Source organism: Varroa destructor, unplaced genomic scaffold (assembly GCF_002443255.2).
Source record: "Varroa destructor unplaced genomic scaffold, Vdes_3.0 BEIS01000007.1, whole genome shotgun sequence".
In the NCBI taxonomy this organism is placed as follows: Eukaryota; Metazoa; Arthropoda; class Arachnida; order Mesostigmata; family Varroidae; genus Varroa; species Varroa destructor.
Genome location: NW_019211460.1, coordinates 15,162,491 through 15,184,452, shown reverse-complemented (window position 1 = coordinate 15,184,452; position 21,962 = coordinate 15,162,491). Strand labels below are relative to the sequence as shown.

Here is a 21,962-nt window from a genome sequence, read left to right as displayed (position 1 = left end):
GTGCTGTAAGTAGAAATTTAATATCGTAAAAAACGGTTGCTCGTATGGAAGTTCATCGAAATCTAGATATAACGCACTAAAATATATATTGATTTATGAAAAAAACAGTAGCGGTTAGTTAGATCGATGTTAAAATCAAGAATACAAACAGAATTGAAAACGTTAATTAAATTACTTTCATTATTATTATTATAAATTAAATTACAGCTTCAGTCACTGACTGGCGCATTTGTATTAGGACGTGATGATTCTAAACATCTTTTACAACACAACAATGACTCTTACTAATTGTTTACTTTAATAAAATTTTCTAATACAACATATACATCTTAGGACATTTTCCATGACTGATTCCACCGCTCAGTCATTAGCGATCTATTTAATCATATCAGAAATCGTCAGCACTGGTTTAGAAGGCACGTTGTGTAACAGATCATCAGAATAAATAGGACTATTCCACTTCATCGTAACCGGTATTTTTATATTATTTATTTAATAAGAACGTTGTGTAAATTTATCTTCAAGGCTTTTGAGCTGGGGATTAAAGAACCCCCTACTCCCTATTCCGGCTTAGCTATAGCATAATATTACGCGTTTCACCCAAAAGTAGCTTTACTTATAAAAAAAGAAAGAAAAAATGCATTTGAGACTGAAATTTTTAATAGATTTTTTCAATGACTCAGCAGTCTAACTTATCGGTAAAACAAAGAATAAAATATCACTAAACGTTACCTTTCATTTATAAAGAAGCCCACTGCTTTTTTTGTGTCTCCAGTCTCGCTAAACTCTTGTAGAACGGATAGGAAAGCCGCCAAAATAGGCACATTTTAACTGTAATTCAACGCTAGTAAACATCCAGCCATTCTTTCAGGATTTTCGCTAAGTACGTTCATGAGCAAGGCCATTTCAATTTCATTTTCGTCACATTGTAATGAAAGAGACAAAATTAAATTAACTTAATGATCTATCGCACACGTCTATCGTTTGACAACAAATTTCAACAACAGGCAGCGATGAATGAAAGTCGTTTGCAGTGCCTGCCTTTATCTGAGATACGCACGTCGACTTACTTTCATTCATAAATATTCAATGGATTTCCTCTATCTAGACCAGGCATTCTACTATTCGCTGGACGCTTGTCCGTGCCACAATGAAGCCAGCGGTCCGCACGCTAGCAAATTTTCGCTACTTCATGTATAACACGTTGCCACCTCGTTTTTCCAAGAAATTAATTGTCTGCCGCACGTATTTTAAATTTAATCTATGCTGAGTTTTGGAAACACCAGCTTCCCGAGACTGCATCCCAGTAGAAACTAACCTTGTTTATGGTTAACACGATGGTTACGTTATAATCACTTATTAGATTTATGCAAATCGAGATTGATCGGTATGAAACAAAGCTTTTTTTTTCTGTCAAGCAGAAGAGAACATGAAACGTAACTTGATTAGTCGTGTCGACTGTAGCCTGTTTAAGCTAAAAAGGTACCTACATTTATATATACTAACGCTACTTTAAGTATCGGTTTCGGTTTCGTGATGGTGCAGTGGCTTTGAAGCTATAGTACCATTGAAGTGCCTCAATTGCAGTTTCGAACGTACTAAGCGTAGAGTCACGTTCGTCTCAGCTGCCTTCGGTGGACAGTCGTCTGGAGCAATCTTTAATTACGGTAACATCAGAAGCATACTTATAATAGATGTTAGTTATCAGAGTGTACTGCTTTACAGTGCCAACGGCTGTCACATGCGTGTTCTGCCCCTTGCTGCCCCGGTCGTGCAACAATTCATTAGATTTTGTCTCTGTCAACATCTACACTCAGGTCGAAGAACCAGGGAGAAGATTCCTAGATTTTCCCAAGGCAATCTATCTTGTTGCGATCGGGAAAAGTATGACACAACTTTCAAGGTTCCTTTAAAATTCAACGAAGCACCCAGCAACTTGACAGTATCGATCGGTGTGCCTACTTATTATTGGCGCATGCTATGTTTTTCGCTTACTTAAACCCTGAACATAACATCAGTCCTCGGAGTCGTTCCATATTCCTACATAAAATACGTCGGTCAATTCTGATATACATATTTCGATCTGAGTCTCTGGAACTCGACTAGTGCGAGGGTTGCCGTCGTACTACTAATCGCCTGCTTCATATATCGCTTCATATATGACGCCTTAAATACATCACACCCTATTCTAGTTAGGTCTAGCGAAAACTCTGCTCTCTCTCAAAAAGGAAATGACAATTAGTTTGCATACAATTGAAATTATTAGAAACAGATTTATCTTTATTTTTTTTTTCAGATCTGCCTCGTTTTTTGATATTGTATTTTTGATCGGCATCCATGTTTGCCATATGCAATATATGTCACAGACAAAGGGGGTATTGTTCTGTCTCTTTATAAATACTCTTATAACCATTTAGATAAGCTTGACAGGTTACTCTTTGATCTTCATTTGTTTTGAGGTGTAGCGCTTGCATTCAGGTTTCATACGCACTCATCAAACGGGAGCTAGCTCTGCATATTTTCACCAACTGAGAACTTTTGCACTAGAATTGAAATTTGCATTAAGATAATTCTGCGAAAAGAACCTATCACGTTGTGACCTGTAAAAAAAAAATTACTTTTTGAGAAAATAGGTATATTAGACTAGAACAAGTTGTGTAAACAGTTAACGCGTTGGGTTGATCTTGAAACAAAAGTGGAAGATATTTCGAATCCGTTGCGTTCCCACCAGAGTTACTGCGGCAACCTGTTTACTAGGTCGAAAAATGTCAAATTACGTCAGAAAAGGAAAAAACCTTATTCTAGAAATAGAAAGGCAGATGCTTCGTGTTCACTGCATAGTGACTAATTAAAACCATTGCCGAATTTAAAGAAAGAAATACAGCCAGCAGTTATTTTACTGCAGAATCCGTTTGAAGGCATTACGCAGTGCAAGAAAGAACAGGGCATTGTCCTAACTTCGAGTGACATTTACTGTCTAATTATAGTCGTAACAAATTCAAGGGAATACAGTGAGCCATATTATAGTCCAATTCACTAATATCCATAGAAAGCCTTTGTACTAACAGTATACAGAAGATTCACAAATGCGTGTGAGGTAGCATTTCCCGAGAATTTTAGACACATCGATCAGGCCTTCACCGATCTAATCTCGCTAGTGGTTGCTAGCAATGGACGGGACGCTTTAGCTTTACGCTAATGGATATTTTGCACAGTAAATATAAAATGCGTACCTTGCTCTGCCTTAGTACGTTGTCGTTTATGATAATGTGCTAAGGCCCTTGGATAATTGAATATTAATCAAGTCCATAGGCTGGTTATCAATGCTGACGTACACGGTTCTATATAGTTTCAGGATAATTAGCATAAGTAGGATATCTACCTTCTAAAATAAATCGCGAAGCTTCTGTAACTTGTCGCGCGCCGTCTGATCTTCGTCTTTATACCGAAACGAAAACGCATAAAATTCTTGTACAAGGACCGTGGCTACGTCTAGAAGTTGACTATTATTTTAGGGGTGTACCTACGAATTTGTGGAATCCTTGTAAAATAATTAATGCAAGTTTTTTCGAGTGAAATCAGATCGACAAAATTTATTTTTCTACTCATACGTCAATATGGTTGCGAGGTCACGAGGTCTCCGATTCTTCCTGATGTTATTAGTAAACATAACTCAATGGTCAAGAAATATATAAAATGCAATGGGTCTTTTTTCCGATAGTTCAAAATTTCTGATAATTCAAATCCTGATATTTGTTAATATCTGAGATAGGTGGCTCCTTCTTTATTAAGGATTCTTGCATTTTGGAATTTTATTCACTACGAAAGGATCGCATTGTGTTACGTGTTAGCGGGTTTACTCAGAGTATCTCTTCGCGTTCGTTGTTTGAGCAATAGGGTTCATTTCTTACCTAGAGAACTTAGAATCTTAACCGATCGAAGAGGAGGTCACTAAACCGCTCTTCGGTCTGTCACTTAGGCGTGATACGGTAACCAATGGCATAATTGATGATTCTAAATGGAAAAGAAAAACAAACTTATGCTGGGGGCTATAAGAACCGTAGATGCTGACCACCTAGTTGGGTTAACTTGATGGCTAGTTTCAAGACAATCAACTTGGGTTTATAGGCTACCTTTCTGTTATCTGTGAGTGGCTTAGCGTAACCGATATAAAATACAATGCCAAAGGCAAACCGCTACGAACCTTACCATGGCAGAAACGCATTCGATGACTGAAATATGGCAGCAGGAAGAGTCCACATACATATATTTCTTATAATTTTAAGTTAGACTTCTTTTTTTTTGTTAGTATTTTTCTCTTTCTATCCCTTTCTGTCTCTTTTTTCGAATATGTCAGCGGCGTGCCGACAGACATTATAACAGTAGTACAATGCGCGAATTATCGTAGTTGTCGAATCGTCACGAAAATATCGAGGGTTTTAACATATCAACAATAATTACTTGATAATCACAAGAAAAAAAGAATTCTCTAGCAAACTTTTTTGACTTTAAGCGTGAACGGCATGTACTTGCATTGTACGGTAGACGCAGAAAGTGATGCACAGGAAACTATTGTAAGATAAGTTAACCTCCGTTTCGCTATAATCGACGCTTAGCTATCTTAATCTATATCCTCAAGTTAGGGTCTTAGCAATGAAGGATTCTACGAACCTTGTTACAGCAGTATCATGGCCCGCTTTGATATAGGTAGAACAATTCTGGATCTAGTAGAGGATATGAGCTTCACCCAGGAGATTAACATATTTCAGTTGGACACTCATCTGAATACCTCCGGTTCAGGTTCTTCTCAATTGTTTAGACCATCGGTCTTTCGCCCTTCCGCAAAACCGTGATATATTTTATTATGGGGTGGATTATGTCGCGGCTAAAAATCCAATTTACGTCATTACATATATCAATGGCTACTGTATTCAGCGATAAAGAATAGGGGCAAGCCGGGGCAAGACTCGGGGTATCTAATCGATATTAGAGGCTTACGGATGCGACTGGAAGTTGCACAAATCGCTGCAGCTGGCCAAGTTGGATATCATATGATTGGAAGAAGATTATGCAACACTGCTGGACTAAGATGAAATTAGTTGTGTCTGCAGGTCGAAGATAAAAAAAAAAAAAAAAAAAGCTGTCAATTTGAGAACTGTCAAGTATTGCATTCAGTCGAATGTATCGTTAAATATGAATAATAGACGCTGAGGCGTGGGGGGTCAATGGGGACCGATCCTAACTATTCATCTGTTACCTAATTTCAGTTCCTTCTGTTAACTAAAAAGATCTTTTCAGCTATTGAATATAGACAAAAGCTTCTTTATTTACACAGGCAATGTAATATGCGTAGACACCGTTACTTATGGCGGTAAATCATCGGAAACTATCGCTTTCAGCCCGTTACTTAGTTTTTACCGCACATAGCTTGCTTGTGACGCACACCTTGACAATTTGCTGTATAGGCAGAATTCTGTACAAAGAGTAGATATTATAGTATTAGATCCCCATGCATGCATGCATAACACTTACATCTCTTACTGAACAGAAATGTACAAGATTCGATGGATTGCTCTCCTGTTATTGAAATTGACGCTGGCAATTATGAGTCGAAAGCATTGTGCGGGTAGTCGAATACGATAATCATTATGTAGGTGCTTAGAAAACACTCGCGAGAACTATCCGCTAGGACATGTGAGTAGCCTGACTCTGAACCGCTCAAGGCCGTCTGTCCTTTATGCAGCGATGCGCCAAATGCGTCGAATCATCATTCCTTCTTCGGAAAATTCACGTTAATATATCACTGCTTGTTAGGTTCTACTCAAAAACTTGAAAATGTCCAACGTAGATTTTTCGAGCCGCCTGAAAACACCTTCATTGGCTGAAATTTCTTTATAGGGTATTTGGCTGTTACTAATAGATTCTGCTTGAACTCAAACTTGAATGCACATAAAGGGCAACGTTTCTGAGATCAACAGCAGTAATCTTTAGTTTAGATCCTAATCACGTTTAATAATGTATATCAGATAAGGCAAAGTAAAGGAGAACATAAAGGACAGTAAGTCGATAGCAAAATGCGACTGAATCATGCATCAACCGTCCTGATACACTATCATTCGGCAATCGGTCGGAGCTCGATTAACTTCCCATCAACGGAAACTCCTAGCTCGCACTATCAGTATCGTTTCTATTATATTTTAACTGCCAGAGGTATATTGGTTTCATTATAGTTGCTACAAATTGCTATCTTGTAACTAACTATGCAATACTAATTGTCCTGCTGCGAGCAAAATAGATGCAGGACCTTCTTGCAAACTGCTGTTAACCTTGTTGGCTACTGTTTGAGATGAAAGTGGCCTTGTCGAATTTTTGACCGATGGGATTCATGGTCTTGATTGTAATTGAAATAAACAGGTATTTACCTTTCGTTACGTAGATGTTCAACTAACCACCCTATAATCAAACTACTGTGTTGATCGTAGGAGGGGGCCAATATACGAAACAATGTTAAGCATCTTGCTTGAAATCAGGATGGTCTAGTTACATTATCCGACCTATTTTAGCCGTCAGGTATCAACCCTCGAAAATCGTCTCAAAAGTTCTAGATCAAATCGTCTGACCCCCTGAAAATGACCTATGCACGGTATTCTTCTGTATCTGCCACCAGCTACTGTGATTTTATATTCAGCGATGTTGAAAAATAGTTTACCTGCAACTTTTTAAATGCAAACTAATTAAATATATCGGCAGAAAACAAATAAGTATCTTCTTCCGATATTTAAGTGTCATGTAAGTGCCACACATTGAAAGGCTTTTGTGGGTCAATTGCAAACGACACGCCATTAACTGAGGCGAAGGGCTCTACTAGATAATGTGGTAGAGTGTGTTCTGGTCGCGCCTCTAGAAAATACTCTGCACAAAATAGGTCCCTGCGCCGTTGGACTTCTGGAGGTTCTATTTCATTACCTAAGCGAGATTTTGACGCACTTTAAAAATCGATTCGGAGAAAAGGTATAAGGTGCCGTTTAAGGCTGTTTCTACCAATCGATCGACTCCAGACTTCAAGGCAATAACGAATAAGCGAACCGCACTTACCGCAATCGTTTGTAGAGCGCAAACGGTGTCCATATGTTTGGCCTTGAATACTTGCAGGACATGGTGCTATATATAAGGCAGTGGAGGATGTTTACATGTAGGATGTTCATTTTTTAAGCTCTGGTTTTCCATTTACTAATTTATATATCTATCTAGAACAGTTACGCGCAGGTAACGACGTACGGTCGTGGAACGACGTTACCTTATTCTTTTTTTTTTTTTCTCTAATATTATTAGATCTAAGACTTCTTAAAATCGACCCTCACGCAGAATCGAGAAGCCCCTACATCGCAAAATTTTCAGATTTATCAGGCTGTTTCTTTTTACTTGACACAATAGAGAATCATTTACGTGTGTGGCTTGAAGATTCAGTATTGTTGATGCAAAGCTTTAACCTATGATTCATGGCCATTTTGGCGGCGAAATTCGCCAAAACAAGCTGAAGCATAAGATTCTGTTGCTCTCCTAAGAAATCTTTCTTTGACTGATGCTCATTTAAACTAAATGCGGTGTGTATCCGCATTTATATGTCCGGCTGTAAAAAATGTTATCCATGAAAAAGGTTCAGTGACTTTCACTACTTCCAACACAGTTTCTAGCAAATTTTTTGTCTTTATTTGTATTTCCACCTTGTCTTATCTATCCGAACCCCATTTTCTGGTTCTTTCATTTTTTTTATTGTTAAATTTATTAATAAAAAGGAGTTGTAGACTACGGCTTCGTTCGTTCTTGAAACCGTTTTTTCCGAAATCTTTTAGCTGGATCCGATCGCTTGGTGACCTAGCCTCTGTTTTCTTTCCTTTGTAGAAGTTGAAGCTGTTCCAATAAAACCAGCCATTGTAGAAAAGCCCACATACGACACGATATCAGGGACACAAATAGAAACCTTTGTGTAAAGTTTTTGTCTCTTTGCGCAAACTGGAAGCGTGGACACCCTTTCGGTTTGCACAGTATTTAACAATTCGGACAGCCGCACCTTCAGCTTGTGGCCAATGTTTTGTCTAGGGTTATGGCTACGTAAGTACCAAATAGGCTTGCATTTAGCGGCAACCTAGACGTTGGTTAACGGTGGTCTCCTCGGCTAGCGAGGTCTGTCAAGACCTAATCTAATTGACCTTGAGGGCCTTATTTCGTTCTTTTCGCCAACTTCCACACAAGAACGGTTGTTTTTTTCGGACTTGGCTCGACCGCTGTTCTTCAAAACGTTCCAATAAATGTTTTCCAGAAAAGGGTACGTTCATTCCGCGACTAATCCCCAAGGTGCCGACGAGTCAGAAACAGGTTGAGCTGCCATCTTGCACACTTGGCCAATATTCTAAAAGTAACAACAGGTTGATATATCTGTACTTAGATCGCGAAATTCCTCTGTTAGGTATGTCCCCCAGAAACAAATTTTACGCTTATCATAACGCTTATTAGTCTTCTACAGTACGCCAAAGGGACAATTACTGCGCTTAAACATTTTCCATTGTTATTTCAGATCATATTAAAATATTTCTGAATAGCTTATTAGATGTGGAACTAAATATAAACTTTATATCAAACTCTGATTCGTGGAAAATAATTATTCTCTACCGTAATAAACAAGTAATTTCGTTGTATACTGGACGCTGTTTAAAGCGTTTAGTATACAGCGAGATACACTGACGGCACCTGAGGGGCTGCCGCTTGACTTGATTAAATTTTTATCGCAGACGATTCCGTTAACTAGCAATAGATGCTAAGTATTCGTGAAGCTGAATGACAACGCAGGACAACGGAACCACCGTGTTCGCTTGCGTTGACCAGTGATTCTGTTTCACCTTACCCGTCACCTCGCTGGATCGGCGGACGCGCGTCGATGCTTTTTTCTGTGTAACTTTTAAATGTAGTTTGGCCTGCCAGCGCGAAACTTTAGAGACTAGAAACTGTGTCAAGTCATGATTAGATTCTTACGAAGCTCTCTACTATATTGCACATTTTTAGATAAGTCTTTCTTGCCGATAGAAGCACAATAAACCAATTTCAAATCGCGCAAATATACGCAAAAATATAAAATCTATATCCAATGTATATAATATGAAATCGCACTATTTCAATTATCTTAAGGTAATATTTTATAGTAACAATAGTTGAATAAAACCACTTTGTTTGTATTGGGTTTTAGCTGAAAACATGTTCTTAGGTTTAATATGTAAATAGAAATTACGCGCATCTATAAATAGGGATGACTTACTCAATGCTAGATAAACGAAAACTGCTGAAAACGCTTAATTTTAGAGAGACACGGCCATATGTTGTCCTAGACACTCGAGAGAATTCCCGCTTTAAGCTCGACCCGTTTTTTTTTAGCGTTATCTTCTTATCATTTCGAACGTTTACGGGCAAAACGCATCGCTAACAATTTTCATACAGCATGATGTGTAAAAATAACAGCATTTGGTTGGCATGAACAGGTTGCATATATTGCTTCGATTATGGGACCTTGAGAAAAAGTAAATGAAGCTAAGTTCTTTTAAATTATCGACGAAATGTATTTTTAGCTAAGTTTCTAAATACGGATTATATGTGATTCTCTTAAGTTTGGGCTCCGCAAAATTAGAGAGTGTGACAACTTACAAACCTGAAAATTAGGAGCTCGAAAAATTAAACATTTAGCTAAAAAAGAAAAATTTGAAAAATTCTTAGCAATTTTCAGAAAAGGAAAGAAAACTTTCGTTGTAAAATATCTTTAATATGGTCACTTTTGTATCATCGCTCCTTGATACTTAACCGATTCTCGGTAGGAAAACAATTTGACACAATTTGGCCAAAGGTACTAGAGCTAACGTAAGTTCCGTGGTTGTTTGCCCTATATCGCTATTTAGATCTGATTAAAGAAAACGATTTATGTCCAAGTCTGTTAATCATATATTGATATTAAGGGGAATTTTCATTCCCCCCCCGCCCCCCCCCGCATTAGTCATGAAATTTAAAAGCACACTCACGTTCCATGGTGTGTTCATCTGACTGACAACGGCTTTATCCGTTAGATCACTGCGTTTCTATGTATAGCTGTGTTGTCCTTTGGAAGACACGTGTTCGTCCGTTACGGGTGCTTGTGCTCAGTGGGGCATAAGTGGGCTCAGTACACATTAAGATCACCGCAAAATTCAACACTGTATCATTCTCGTCATGTACACACTTGATGCCCCAAGTGATACTAGTTTTTAATATTGAACAACGTTCATTCGAGTACCGCGTGAGACCCTAATGTTTTGCTTTTACATCCGGTGTCGCTTTTAGGCGTTCCATCAGACGTCTGGCTTCCAGCGTAAAACAAAGCGTGTCTGTGTCCGGGCTCGAGCCTAGACTACAACGGGTCCCTAATATCAACAGGCAAATATTTTACATTTACGTCTCGCACGGAACCTATAATGACTGAAGAGGGGAATATATACTATTATGAACGATTTTGGAAGTATATTTTTCTAATGCTGCGCTTTCGTCAGCTTTAAAACCTCATTCGACGGTAAATTTCATACGATTTACTTTAAGTAAGTAAGACAGGAGCCGTCGACAACAATCAGTCAACAATGAAGAAGGAATCTATTATTCTTGGGAGTTGTTATAGACCCGATGCTTAGCCCAGTCGGAGGTCGTCAAATCAGAATGGGTTCAAATTATTTAATCTGAAATTAAAGGTGGTTTAATTAAAAAACATACCTGGCGTCAACAAACAGTCAAGGTAATGTATTGGAGAATAATCTACTTAACTAGAAACGTCAAATTGATAAAATATTTATATACCCTACGTTTATAATTAATATTTACGTATACCACTCGAAAGTAACAGCCAAACAAATAATCGACAAGAGCCCCAGCCATAGAAAGCGATGTCGAACCTTCAAGCTGCTATTCTCACATTTGTAGATGTTTTCTAAAAAAAAACATTAGTTTCAATGATTGGGGACCTGTCTCGTAAGATATTTTCGGATTAGGTAACTCGCTTTTATCTATTTTTCGGCTCGCAAAACACAAAAGTATGAAATATGAAAGTAAAACCAATCCTCTTTACTTATCGTAATTCGAAATAAGGCCATTCTACTATCTGTGTATATCATTCGTATAAATATAGAAACAGCTGTTTCGCTTCCTTTATTTAAAACCATTCGTTTATATGAAGATACGTCAGAATTGATATTTCTCTAACAGTGATGAACGTTTCCAAATAAAGGCTTACATGAGCTTAATGAGCCGAAAACATTTATGGAACCGTTTCGATTCCTTATAATTCAATACTTATATGAAGAATATAATTGAATTGACCACAACATAAACTCTTGTGCAAACTTAATATAAAAATTAATTACGTACAAGACTTGTGAAAGAACCAGCTATACCTAGCGGAAGCCGTATCTCTTTTACAGTCAGTAAAATATTTAGTTTATAATTATTTACATATTCTAGAAATCTGCAGTATACCATCCCTTCAGGTTTGCATTTTTTTCGAAGAGCTATTGATGTTACCTTTTAAAACGAGTATTTAAGCCACGTGCAGACCTTACATTTTAGTTGTGGCCGAGAAATTTAAGGATCAATGAATAGGGTAAAAGTGAGTTTTCTGTTGACACATAATTCACTTGCCGCTAGAGAAGCCAATTGCAAGAATATCGACGTGAAGAGAAACCAGCAAAAACCTGGGCCTTCAATTTTTTAAAGGAAAATCAGTTAAAACTATTTCTTGAGACAAAAGGTTTTTCGAAATTTTAATTAAGCTTGTCTCTCGTAGATGCAGCTTTTCTGATTAGCGTCCGTACATAAAGCCTTGTCCGCCTCCGAGCTGCGCCTATGAATACAAATCTTTTAAGTCAGCCACTTCAAAAAACTTGCCTCATAGTGTTTCGATCATTAATTGCAGATATATATTAATATAATTATCTGTTATAGAACACCTCCAGATGCCTCACGCGGTGCTTGGGTTTCAAACTAACTTATCCGTATTCGCATATTCAATCTTTCACATAAGCGCTTCTTGTCGAAAAAAACGATAATTAAAAACAGGCCGCGTCTGGCATATGCGAATTTTTTTCACTACCCTCACACAGAACTTTGCCATCTTTGTGTTTAGCTAAACGTTGGACGCGGATTTCAATATAAGCTCTTTACAGTGGCTTAATTAAGATTATATCCAGTAAAACTAACCTCTATATGAATACTTGCTAAGACTGTTTACGCACGATCTGCGGCTATTTGCCCTAGATACAATGCTGCCTTCCATAACCAAACAAAGAGTAAAATGTGAGAAAGGCTATTTATAGAAATAGGTTGCCCACTTTGCAATTGATCGATGTATATCGCTGCGTAAACAGACTGTGTGTCAGATGTCCATATAACCGTAAAGCCCTTGTTGACCTCATATAAGCTTAAGTAGAAGAGAATCTGTTTTTTGTTGATCTGACAAACTTTGTCAAGAAGCTATGAAGATAATATAGTAAGCAGACAGAACACTTTTTTACGATTAACGCATTCCTAAGAAAAATAAGGGTACGATGCAATGGTATATAAGGCCTCGAAGATTCGTCTAAAAAATAGGACACGAGAAGGCAGGTAGTCGGAATTATAACGAACGTTGTGTGTATGAAGGTAGCATTATCTATAGACTTTCAAAAATAACTGAGGTCTCCATGACAATGCGTAATTAGAGCAATATTGTCTTACATTTTCAATCTCAAACTGGAAATTAGAATGAAACCGACTTTCCTTTTTAACACGACTGTAATAAAAACCGTAGCGAATTGAAAGTGTGTTAACTTTAAGTTGAAATTGGTGCCCTGGTTATCCAAATAGCCAGGCCGTTGTTGCAAATCCTTCGACAATGGTAATCTACCTAAATAGAAATGGACGTTTTTAGCGGAAATACAACTCGTTATTGTCATATGGACAAACGCAAGCGTTTTTCTTATGTGATTTTTGCAATGCACGAATTTTACAACCTGGGACATTTTTTCGTCAATGTCTGACTTCGGGATCGCTGCGTCTCGCATTAAGATCTCTCAAAATGTCGATCACGGTTTCTTTATAACCATAAATATATCTGTTTATTTAATTCATAAAATCCCATATGGCTATAATAAAGATTTCGTCACGATGCGATCACATAGAAAAGCTATCGTAATGAGAATGTGCTTCATAAATCGCGTCAAAATCTTTTCTATATGAACCAGTGTTCCATTATGAACTAACAAAGGCCAGTATACCTTGGCCTAACAAAACGAAGACAGTTATAGATTTATTTGGTGTTGAGGATTAGGTCATATATAGACTAGTCTATCGGAACTAGTAGGTGCTAAAAATAGCACTAACAACGGAATTATGTAAATAGGAATAACTAAGGAATTGTGTAAATCCAAGAGGACTGTCGATAATAACAATACGCACTGTGCGATTCAACGTCTCGTTTTGACAGTGATTGCTAAATCGGCCAGTTAGGTAAACAATCAACAAAGTATTGCATTAGTCATAGGGTTAGCAAAGCCCATTTCACAAAATTTAAACCTAGACAACTCGGATCTGAATTAAAGAAAACATTTCTATGGCACATAGCCATTTTGCAAATAAAACTATTTATCAATAAATAGAATCTGACCAATGACATCTGTGCGATAGGGTGTTGCTGTGAAGCGAGCAATTGTTCCAAGACTACATTAAGGTATGTTTCACATCTATGACAATCATTAGTACTATTTACCTCATGAAGCCTAACTCACTCTTCACGTCGACATTCCATTATGAACCGACCTTCTCTCTAGCAAAAAACGCTTTTATCATGAGTTCTTAATTTTGCTGGTTTATCGACAGAAAAAGTGCGCCAATTCCAATTTGTATAGGGTAAGAAACGATCAGGACGAAAAGGCTAGGAAAAAAAATTATCCTTTACTTGCCGAATTCACTGTTTGCTAGTGATAACAAGGTTTTTCATGCATTCGTCCATCGATTCCCTATTATAACGTATTTAACGAGTAATGCGTTTATTATCGATTTTTCCTTAGAACAAAAACAAAAGAACAGGCTCAAAGAACCAGTAGATGTTCGGCCTTGTAACGCCAGTTAACGCCCGCTGAAGTTTTCAAGCTGTTCGTTCATTGACAAGTTTTCCTCGTGCTATCGGTAATAAGAAAAAAGGACTGCTTAACTCACTATACAGTTTCCCGTTGTTGTCGTAAACTATTGATGTCGTCGTAGTTGAGGACAGTATCCTTTGTAAATGTCATAAATAGCAACACGCTATGAGACATCTAAATTGCTAAGAAAAAGGCGGCTTATTCGAGTAGAACTCGCAAGCAAGAACATCTCCACCCAATTTGAATTGGTAACGGAAAGTGTGCCACCCACATCGACCCACAAAACACCATATATGTCATGTACGTTATATATAAACTAGTCACTAGCTTGATATTGGCCATAAATAAGTGATTGGTATACGCCAAAAGAATCGTCTATTGCACACAGAGAACTGCGAAAAAGATAACAAACAGACTAGCATTACTAACACATCTATACATCATCATAAGCTTGCCATAGCAAAAAAAGACGCGCCTTTACATACTAATAAAACAATCAACAATATTTATTTTTATTCATACGGCGTACGCTTTTCGAAATTACTGAGATGATCGACAATCCAGGGGTTGAGCTTAAATGCAGATATCTCCTAGCAACCATCTGGCAGCGCCTTTTCCTTTTCATTCTCTTTTAATCATTGCAACGCTTGGGAAAAACTTTTCAGGTTAGCGCTCCGAACTTCCATTTTGCGCGTTAACGTCAGCAGCGGCAAATCGGTGATTTTCGTTGGTGGTCACCGACATGGTCGACAGTAGCCAAAACGACGATAACCATAGTGACATTAATAGTAAAAATAAGCAGCATTAACTGAGCGGGCAGGCCATAACAGTCCCGAACGGCCTGGTCGGTCTTGACTACCACTAACGCTTCGGCGTCCACACAACAAACGCTCTGGCTGCTACTCGCGTTGATAGCAACGAGAACAAGGCGCGGGTTTATTGTTTTCGCTCATTTCAATGTTTTTGTGCGTAGCCGGACCCTGGCTTCAGACAGCTGGAATATTAGCTCGTCTTTGAAGGCGCGCGTTCAATGGGGTTACAACACCCCGACACTTTGCTCAAGCCAAAAATTCATACTCTATCAGTAACGCCAGCATCGGAATCAGCGAGGCCTATGTAATCTTTTCTTCTCGAAATCGTTCGTCGTTAGTTCTAATGCTAGGACGTTTACAGAGTGTGGGATCCGTGTCGTCCTCGTGGGGCTAGATAAAATTATGGGGGAATCAAAGCCAAGCGGAAGGAGTGAAGGAAAGGCAGAAGACATCGGAAAACGAGAACTGAGAGGGCTGCCTGAATCTGAAAGGAGAATTTTTGTTGAACTCTCCGAGAAACTTTTGCCGACCGCGAAAACAACGAGGATACGAAACCTCCGTAATTTCTATCGAAAGCTTCCTTGGACACGTATCTTTGACAGGACATTGCTAGGCAGTAGATATCGTTCGGCAGATACGTTGTTCACCGTGGCCTTACGACCCTGGCTTCGAAATCTAAGATAGCATTTTCTCAGAAGTTGTCACACCGAACACCGATCAATATATGGATAGTAAAAAAAATATTGAAATATCGATTGGAGCTGATTGACATGTTCCATAAGACGGATCCACGAAACTAGCGATCAGAACGGGGCACAGGCATTATTATGTACTGGATTGTCTAGTTGGAGCGGACGTTCAACGGTCCACGCCCATCTCATGCGGGAGCTTCATAAAGTGTATACCTTGTAGAAATAAAAAAACAATATATTTCAATTTGCTGCAATGAAACGGCTTCGTGTGTCATTGACAAACAAGCCCAAATCTGACAGTGGCTTGACCACTGCACGAATACATGCCATAATTTATCGCTAAAGTTGGACATGTTAAACAGCTATGACATAAACTGAGACATCCAACCAATATTCAACGTTATTATCTTCAAACTTGCAACATATGTTGCTATTAGTAGGCTCTAAAAGCATCCAATATTGACGACCTTATCGAGCTGTAACATTCATAGTGAGATATTTGCTTTTGGAAAATCTTAGGGATCACTTAACACTTACCAGTATATCCTATTTCTGTTCCATACTTTATTCGCTCCCGTTATTAGATAAGTTATCTAATTTAGATAAGTTCTTTGGGCTGTCGTTAGAACAGCTAACTAGCACTAAACAAACAGCCCCAACAGAACTACTAGACAGACTTAAATCCTTGCGTTGAGTTTGTGCAAAGCTACGCACGACTGGAGCTTAGCATTTCACAATCCATCGTACCTCCAAACTATCAACCAACAAGGCCGGTTGTCAAATGTTTTTTTTCTAGACACAGGCAGTGTTCAAGAATAAGGGCATAAGTTAGGTTTTAGTGGTAAACAGGGAACGACCTAATTTTGATGAACTATAAAACCGAAACTCTTGATGGCTCGACATGTCCGTAGTTCATAAGCAAATAATTTTTTGCTAATTAGCAATAGATGTTTATTTAAAAAGAAACGTTTCATGAAACCGCAACTGCTTTCTGAGAGGCTCAATAGAAGATTTGAAAATTCAATTTAAGAGGCTTTCTTACCGAATGAAATACTCTCGTTCGAACGACTCGTTTCCTAAGGGTTTTTAGACGTTGAAAAAATTAATATATGTACTTGGATTCACAATTAGTAGTTGGATTTCTTCGTTGAACCCTAATAATTTTGTTTTTTATAGTATACTTTTTATGTTTATCACTCTAACTGAATTAAACTAGTTATGTCAGTCGGCAAAAATAGATTTCTTTGTGCGACGGATCTGTGGCTTAGTTCTGGGATTTCGCTAAACGCCTTTTCACATCCGTGTCTAAAGAACCTAGGTAAATAAATCTTTTTCAACAAGATCTTTATAGGGGCTTTACGGCAAGTCCCTGCGAGCTCTTTCTAACTAACCCCATGGTAAAATAGGCAGGAAAAACTAAATAACCTGGATTCTATTTTAATTAGCCTCCTAGCAAATAACGAATATCGTTTTGCTAATTTACGACTCCGCCTGGCATACATCTACATTTAGCTAATTACTTTTTCCGTAATGTCTTCCTAGCAATCATAAATACATACCAAAGGGACCAGGTCTGCTGTTCCTATCGAACGATTTGTTTGTCGGTGCATTTAAAACTAACAGCTACCGTATGTGTGATCCATTTCTACTTTTGCTTTCTTGCATCAGTTTTTTTTCATCGACAATTAGTCGTAGCTTTAATCAATTGACTGTGTCACATCTATTATCTACTGCATAATAGCATATTCCTGGTGTTATAATCTGTCTCATTTCTACCGCTTCTTTGTTGTTGCTCCTATTCTAAAAAAATTCAGCGTTTGTTATTTTGCACCTCCTTCGGGCTAAAAACCCAAAAGGCAACAACATGTGTGGGGCATTTACACTATGTAGAGATGCTGCATATGCGATCTGTTCTTGTGCCTTACAACTGTGGTTCTCTTGATAAGCAATCGACAGCCTAAAGCTAATATAGGCCGCTCATTGTGATAGCTCCATATCAGCATCTGCCATACGGCGACAGACTCATTTGCCTTAGGGCAAAGTACATCACGGCCACACCAACTATTTACTGTGCAGAAGGAACAATCATCCAAACGAGGAAGAGGACAAATGCGAAATATTGATGTGTATGTCCATGTTTTTCGGCTCTGCGAGAAGGCCATGGCCGTCCATGTGAGTCGGATGATAGCATAAAAATTAACATTCACCGATCCATACACGCGTTCTGCGGCGAAGACCGTTTGGCCTGTAACGAAAAGTGGTGCCATCTTTCCATAATGGTGATGCACTGGTACATGCACATAGTATGAGTGTCTGTCTATGTCTTGATGTGAGAAGGTTCCTTACTATGTAAATCTGCCTGATGCTCTCAACTTCCGACTAGTCCTGAAGATGGCTGTTCATTGATTCGTCCCACTTTGGAAATGATGAGAAGCCACGAGCGCGGGGTACATATCGCCAGAAAAGCTTTTCGTGTCTCTATCTGACCCACAAAAGCCACTGTTTCTCCTCAAGCAACGCGCAAAGGACAAACTGTGATGCCGAGAATGAAATGTGGCTTAGCCATGATTTATTGATAATCCAAGATAAAGGACTGCGCAGTTGAAAAAACAGCAAGCGCATATTTCTAAAGAAGCCTGCCGTCCTAAAGAAAGAGGTCTGTTATTTTGCTAGGTACCATTCTTACATTTCATACAGTTCCTCCTTTAAAAGAAATTGCCTCAGAGGAAATTATCGAAAGCTACTGTCGAATCATGGAGGTGTGCAGTTATCGATGCAAAGGTTTCTTTCGAATCCAATATTGCAATAATTCAATCGAATATTTGACACGGTTTGCCAAATTGGCCAGAAAGAAGAATAAAAAAGCGCTAATTAGTTGTTCGACGTCCACGAATACCTGGAGCCCTTTGACTTTGACCTGATGTTTCTCGGAGAAAAGTCTGTTTACGACAAAATGAAGTCAGACGTCAGATTTTTTTTTGTTTAAAATAATCACGACACATAAATAGCAAATAATCTTGCTATACATTACTTTTAGCTAGTCTAAGTGTAACAGAACTTGGTGCTGAATTAAAAATACCGTTTGATAAAAAAAAAAAAAAAAAAAAGCTTGTAGCTAAGTTTCCTCTGTGAAACACCCGCTCTTCAAAGTTGGACTTAACACAATAACAGATGTAAGCATTTTGTATACGTTTAGTCGTCGTAAATACTTCACCGGGCAAGAAATACGTGAATAAAGCCATGTAGTACATAGCTCTAATGCAGACCTTCTAATAATCGTAGTACATTGGCGGTATCAAGAAATACTGCCAAATGCAATCGTGTAAATCCCAAGGGAGAACTATTGAAATGGTCGTAGGGTGATCCAAGGGGAAAAGGCTGCAAGATGCGGCCAAACTGCTAGATGACTAGATGAATTGTGCAGATTAGGGCCTCACTACTGAAGAGTAGCTGGATTGCTGGCATTGAAGAAAGGGCAAGAGCTGACAAGAGACAATGCTTTGCCAAGCTACATCAATTTGAGTCAGTCACGAGGCACGCAGGGAAAACTTATATCAGTAGTGTTTGCTGAGATTTACGAGACAAGCCGCTATTTGCCTGACCCTGAGTTCGAGTAGTCGACAACGATAATAACTGAATTACTTAACATGGCCAGGATGATCGGCATGGCATCTTGTATCTTCTCAACAACAGTTGAGAAAAATAATGCACAATTGAATACTCATACTTCTTAGAATAATTACTTACTTCTGTACTATGTTTATTGTGCTAGGGTTATTGACAACGAAGTTTGCCGAAATTTAATCACTGGCTGAAATGAACGCGTGCTTTGCCGTTACAAACAGAATAAGATCACTCCACCATATCTGTCCTAGTACGGCAGACGTCAGGTCGGACAGGCGTAATGCAAGGCATAGACAGTACGATGCAGCCAGCTATGTGTCGTGTCCTCTTGTTTATTCAGGCACACATGAGTAATCACTAGAATAAGTAACATGTGACACGCAGTTTAAGACTGCCAAATTACATCATTATCGAACAAGGTAGAAAACTTTTTTTCTTTCATGTATTACTCAAAGGGCTGCATATATTACAGTGGGCCACCATTGTAAATAGCGCACTCTAGTGAGGTGCCGCTTAACCACAACCGCTATTCCAGACTGCAAGTTAATTAAAGTAACTAACCGGTTCTGACTAATTTATGTAGAGACAGCCAAAGAACATGACTAACTTTTTATATAAATAGTTTAAGTTTTGAAATTACGAAACTTTAGAGTTGTCCATAGAATTCAGCGACTCAGCTACTCTAACAATAGTCGCCAGCTGCTATGAAATGCACAAACGCTGTTACGACGCAATAGCCTTGACAGAACATTTTACTCAAGTAATTAGTATTTGTAGGGGCCTCAGATTGAGGCCAGTTTCGGCCATCATTGATTTACGAGTTCCACTCAAATGTTGGATGTTTATAATTTACTATTACAAGATAGATCTCACTATTTTTTGCTTTTCAGAATGTCTTTTTCTTCTATAAGAAAAAAAGACGTCGCTCGCGTTGGATGTGTCCATTTTGAATTGTGTTTCGTTTAGAAAAGGACGGGGCGACGCAATCGAGTGATAATGCTTGAGAATCGATTCTCCGATCGGACGACTCAAAATCCATTACACAACGTACCACCTAGAGGACCTCAAAAAACGTTTCCTTATGTAGGAAAGCGAGAGAAGCAAATTTAAGGTCTTGACAAACAAATGTATAGCTCATACTGATGTACATAGTGTCCTAATCACAGTGAACCAAGTGACCCTGCTGGTGCCCTGCTGTCGCTAATCTATTGGCATCATAGATCGATCGTCTATATATACAATATATTTTGATACCTTTTTATTTTAACCAGCAAAGTTTAAATTCCGAATCTAAAAGATGCGATAGTAAGGCTAGATACTATTAGTAAGTTTCTAGTTGAACCAATGTCAATACTAAGACGTCGTCAAAGCCTTCTCGTTTAAAAGCAAGCAAACGTAGATGCCTTAAAATCCATGCTGCATTTTGCGTTCGATATTACGTTGTCTATACGTGCTGTTGCACGCGCTTTAATTTCCAGAAACCTCAACTGAAATTGTATATACATCTTTTTTTTTTTTTCGCTGTATTTATATAAATCTTACAGCTCAATGAAATGGCATATATCTATCTGATATGTAACAGAACCGACGCATCTGGAAGACAAATCATATCAAAATGTATGTATTGATAAGTGACTCTGTCTTGGGTAGTTTCAAAAACTGCAGGTCTACTTTTATTGGCTTCTCGCGAAAAAATGCAAGCAGTTTCAAACTAGAAGATACCAGATTCTACTGCCTGCTTTCCGTTGTAACCTCGTTGGCCAATAAACTGCTCCAGGCCATATGACATTTTTTCTTTAGGTATTTATCCGTGATGCCTTTGGCACGTATTAACCCGTAAATGAGATAGAAGCAAGAGAGTGGTAGAGTGGACATTAAATGTTGATTGGCGGGTTTGACGATCAGCACCATATGAAGATGGCCAATAAATTGAGCGTCACAAGAGGGCTACAATATAAACGGTATCCGTCGTAGAACACATTTTGTTATAGGGCTACGTTGATTACTGACTTTTCGTAGAGCTTACGGTCCAAGACACAGAACGCCGATATTTGTGAAGCGATAAATATCCGACATAATTAGATACATTTGATCCTGATTACAATAGCTGCTATGGTATTATCAGCTATTTCTAATTTATAAAAGTGCTGCCTAACCTATTTGAGAGCATGGGAATGAGGAGAAGTTTTCTTAGTAAGTCTTTGCCGAGCAGATATTCTTATAGAATTTATATGGACACCTTTGTTATACGGTTCAGTTTTCGAGTGTACGTGCAAGATAACCAGATGTATGCGCTGATAAATGTCAACTGACGTATTGTCGGAAAATCTTCAGCCCGGATAAATAATAATAGCCCGGACATGGCACAAGTTAAAGAACAGCTGTTTTTAAATGACTAAAATAAGGAAAGATAGACAGAAATTCGCGGACATGCAGAGTATGTGACCGATTTCATGATTTTCACACTTTTTTCAGTAAGGCCATACAAGGAGAAGGATTCCTTGGACCTGAGTATGAGCAATCGGCCTTTTAAGCTTTCCTTTTTTGCGTGTTATAGGACCTGATCTGGCGTTCTGGTTATCGCGTGTTAAGGAGTAACAATTTACAGTACTATTAACTAGCACTCTAAAACGAGAAATGGATTCTTGCTATAAGAA

The 21,962-nt window shown here is 38.4% G+C and overlaps 2 long non-coding RNA genes across 2 annotated transcripts in view; one reads left to right on the top strand and one right to left on the bottom strand.

Moving 5' to 3' along the window:
- Window positions 1-7,687: 7,687 nt before the first annotated feature.
- LOC147754365 (uncharacterized) overlaps window positions 7,688-21,962 on the bottom strand; it is a 21,986-nt gene continuing 7,711 nt past the window's right edge. The window contains exon 2 of the long non-coding RNA XR_015316754.1: window positions 7,688-8,410. This is a non-coding gene — a long non-coding RNA (uncharacterized LOC147754365). The remainder of the gene's footprint in view (window positions 8,411-21,962) is intronic.
- On the top strand, window positions 17,278-21,086 carry LOC147754366 (uncharacterized). The gene is made up of 2 exons (XR_015316755.1): window positions 17,278-18,337; window positions 20,196-21,086. It is a non-coding gene; the product is annotated as an uncharacterized LOC147754366 (long non-coding RNA).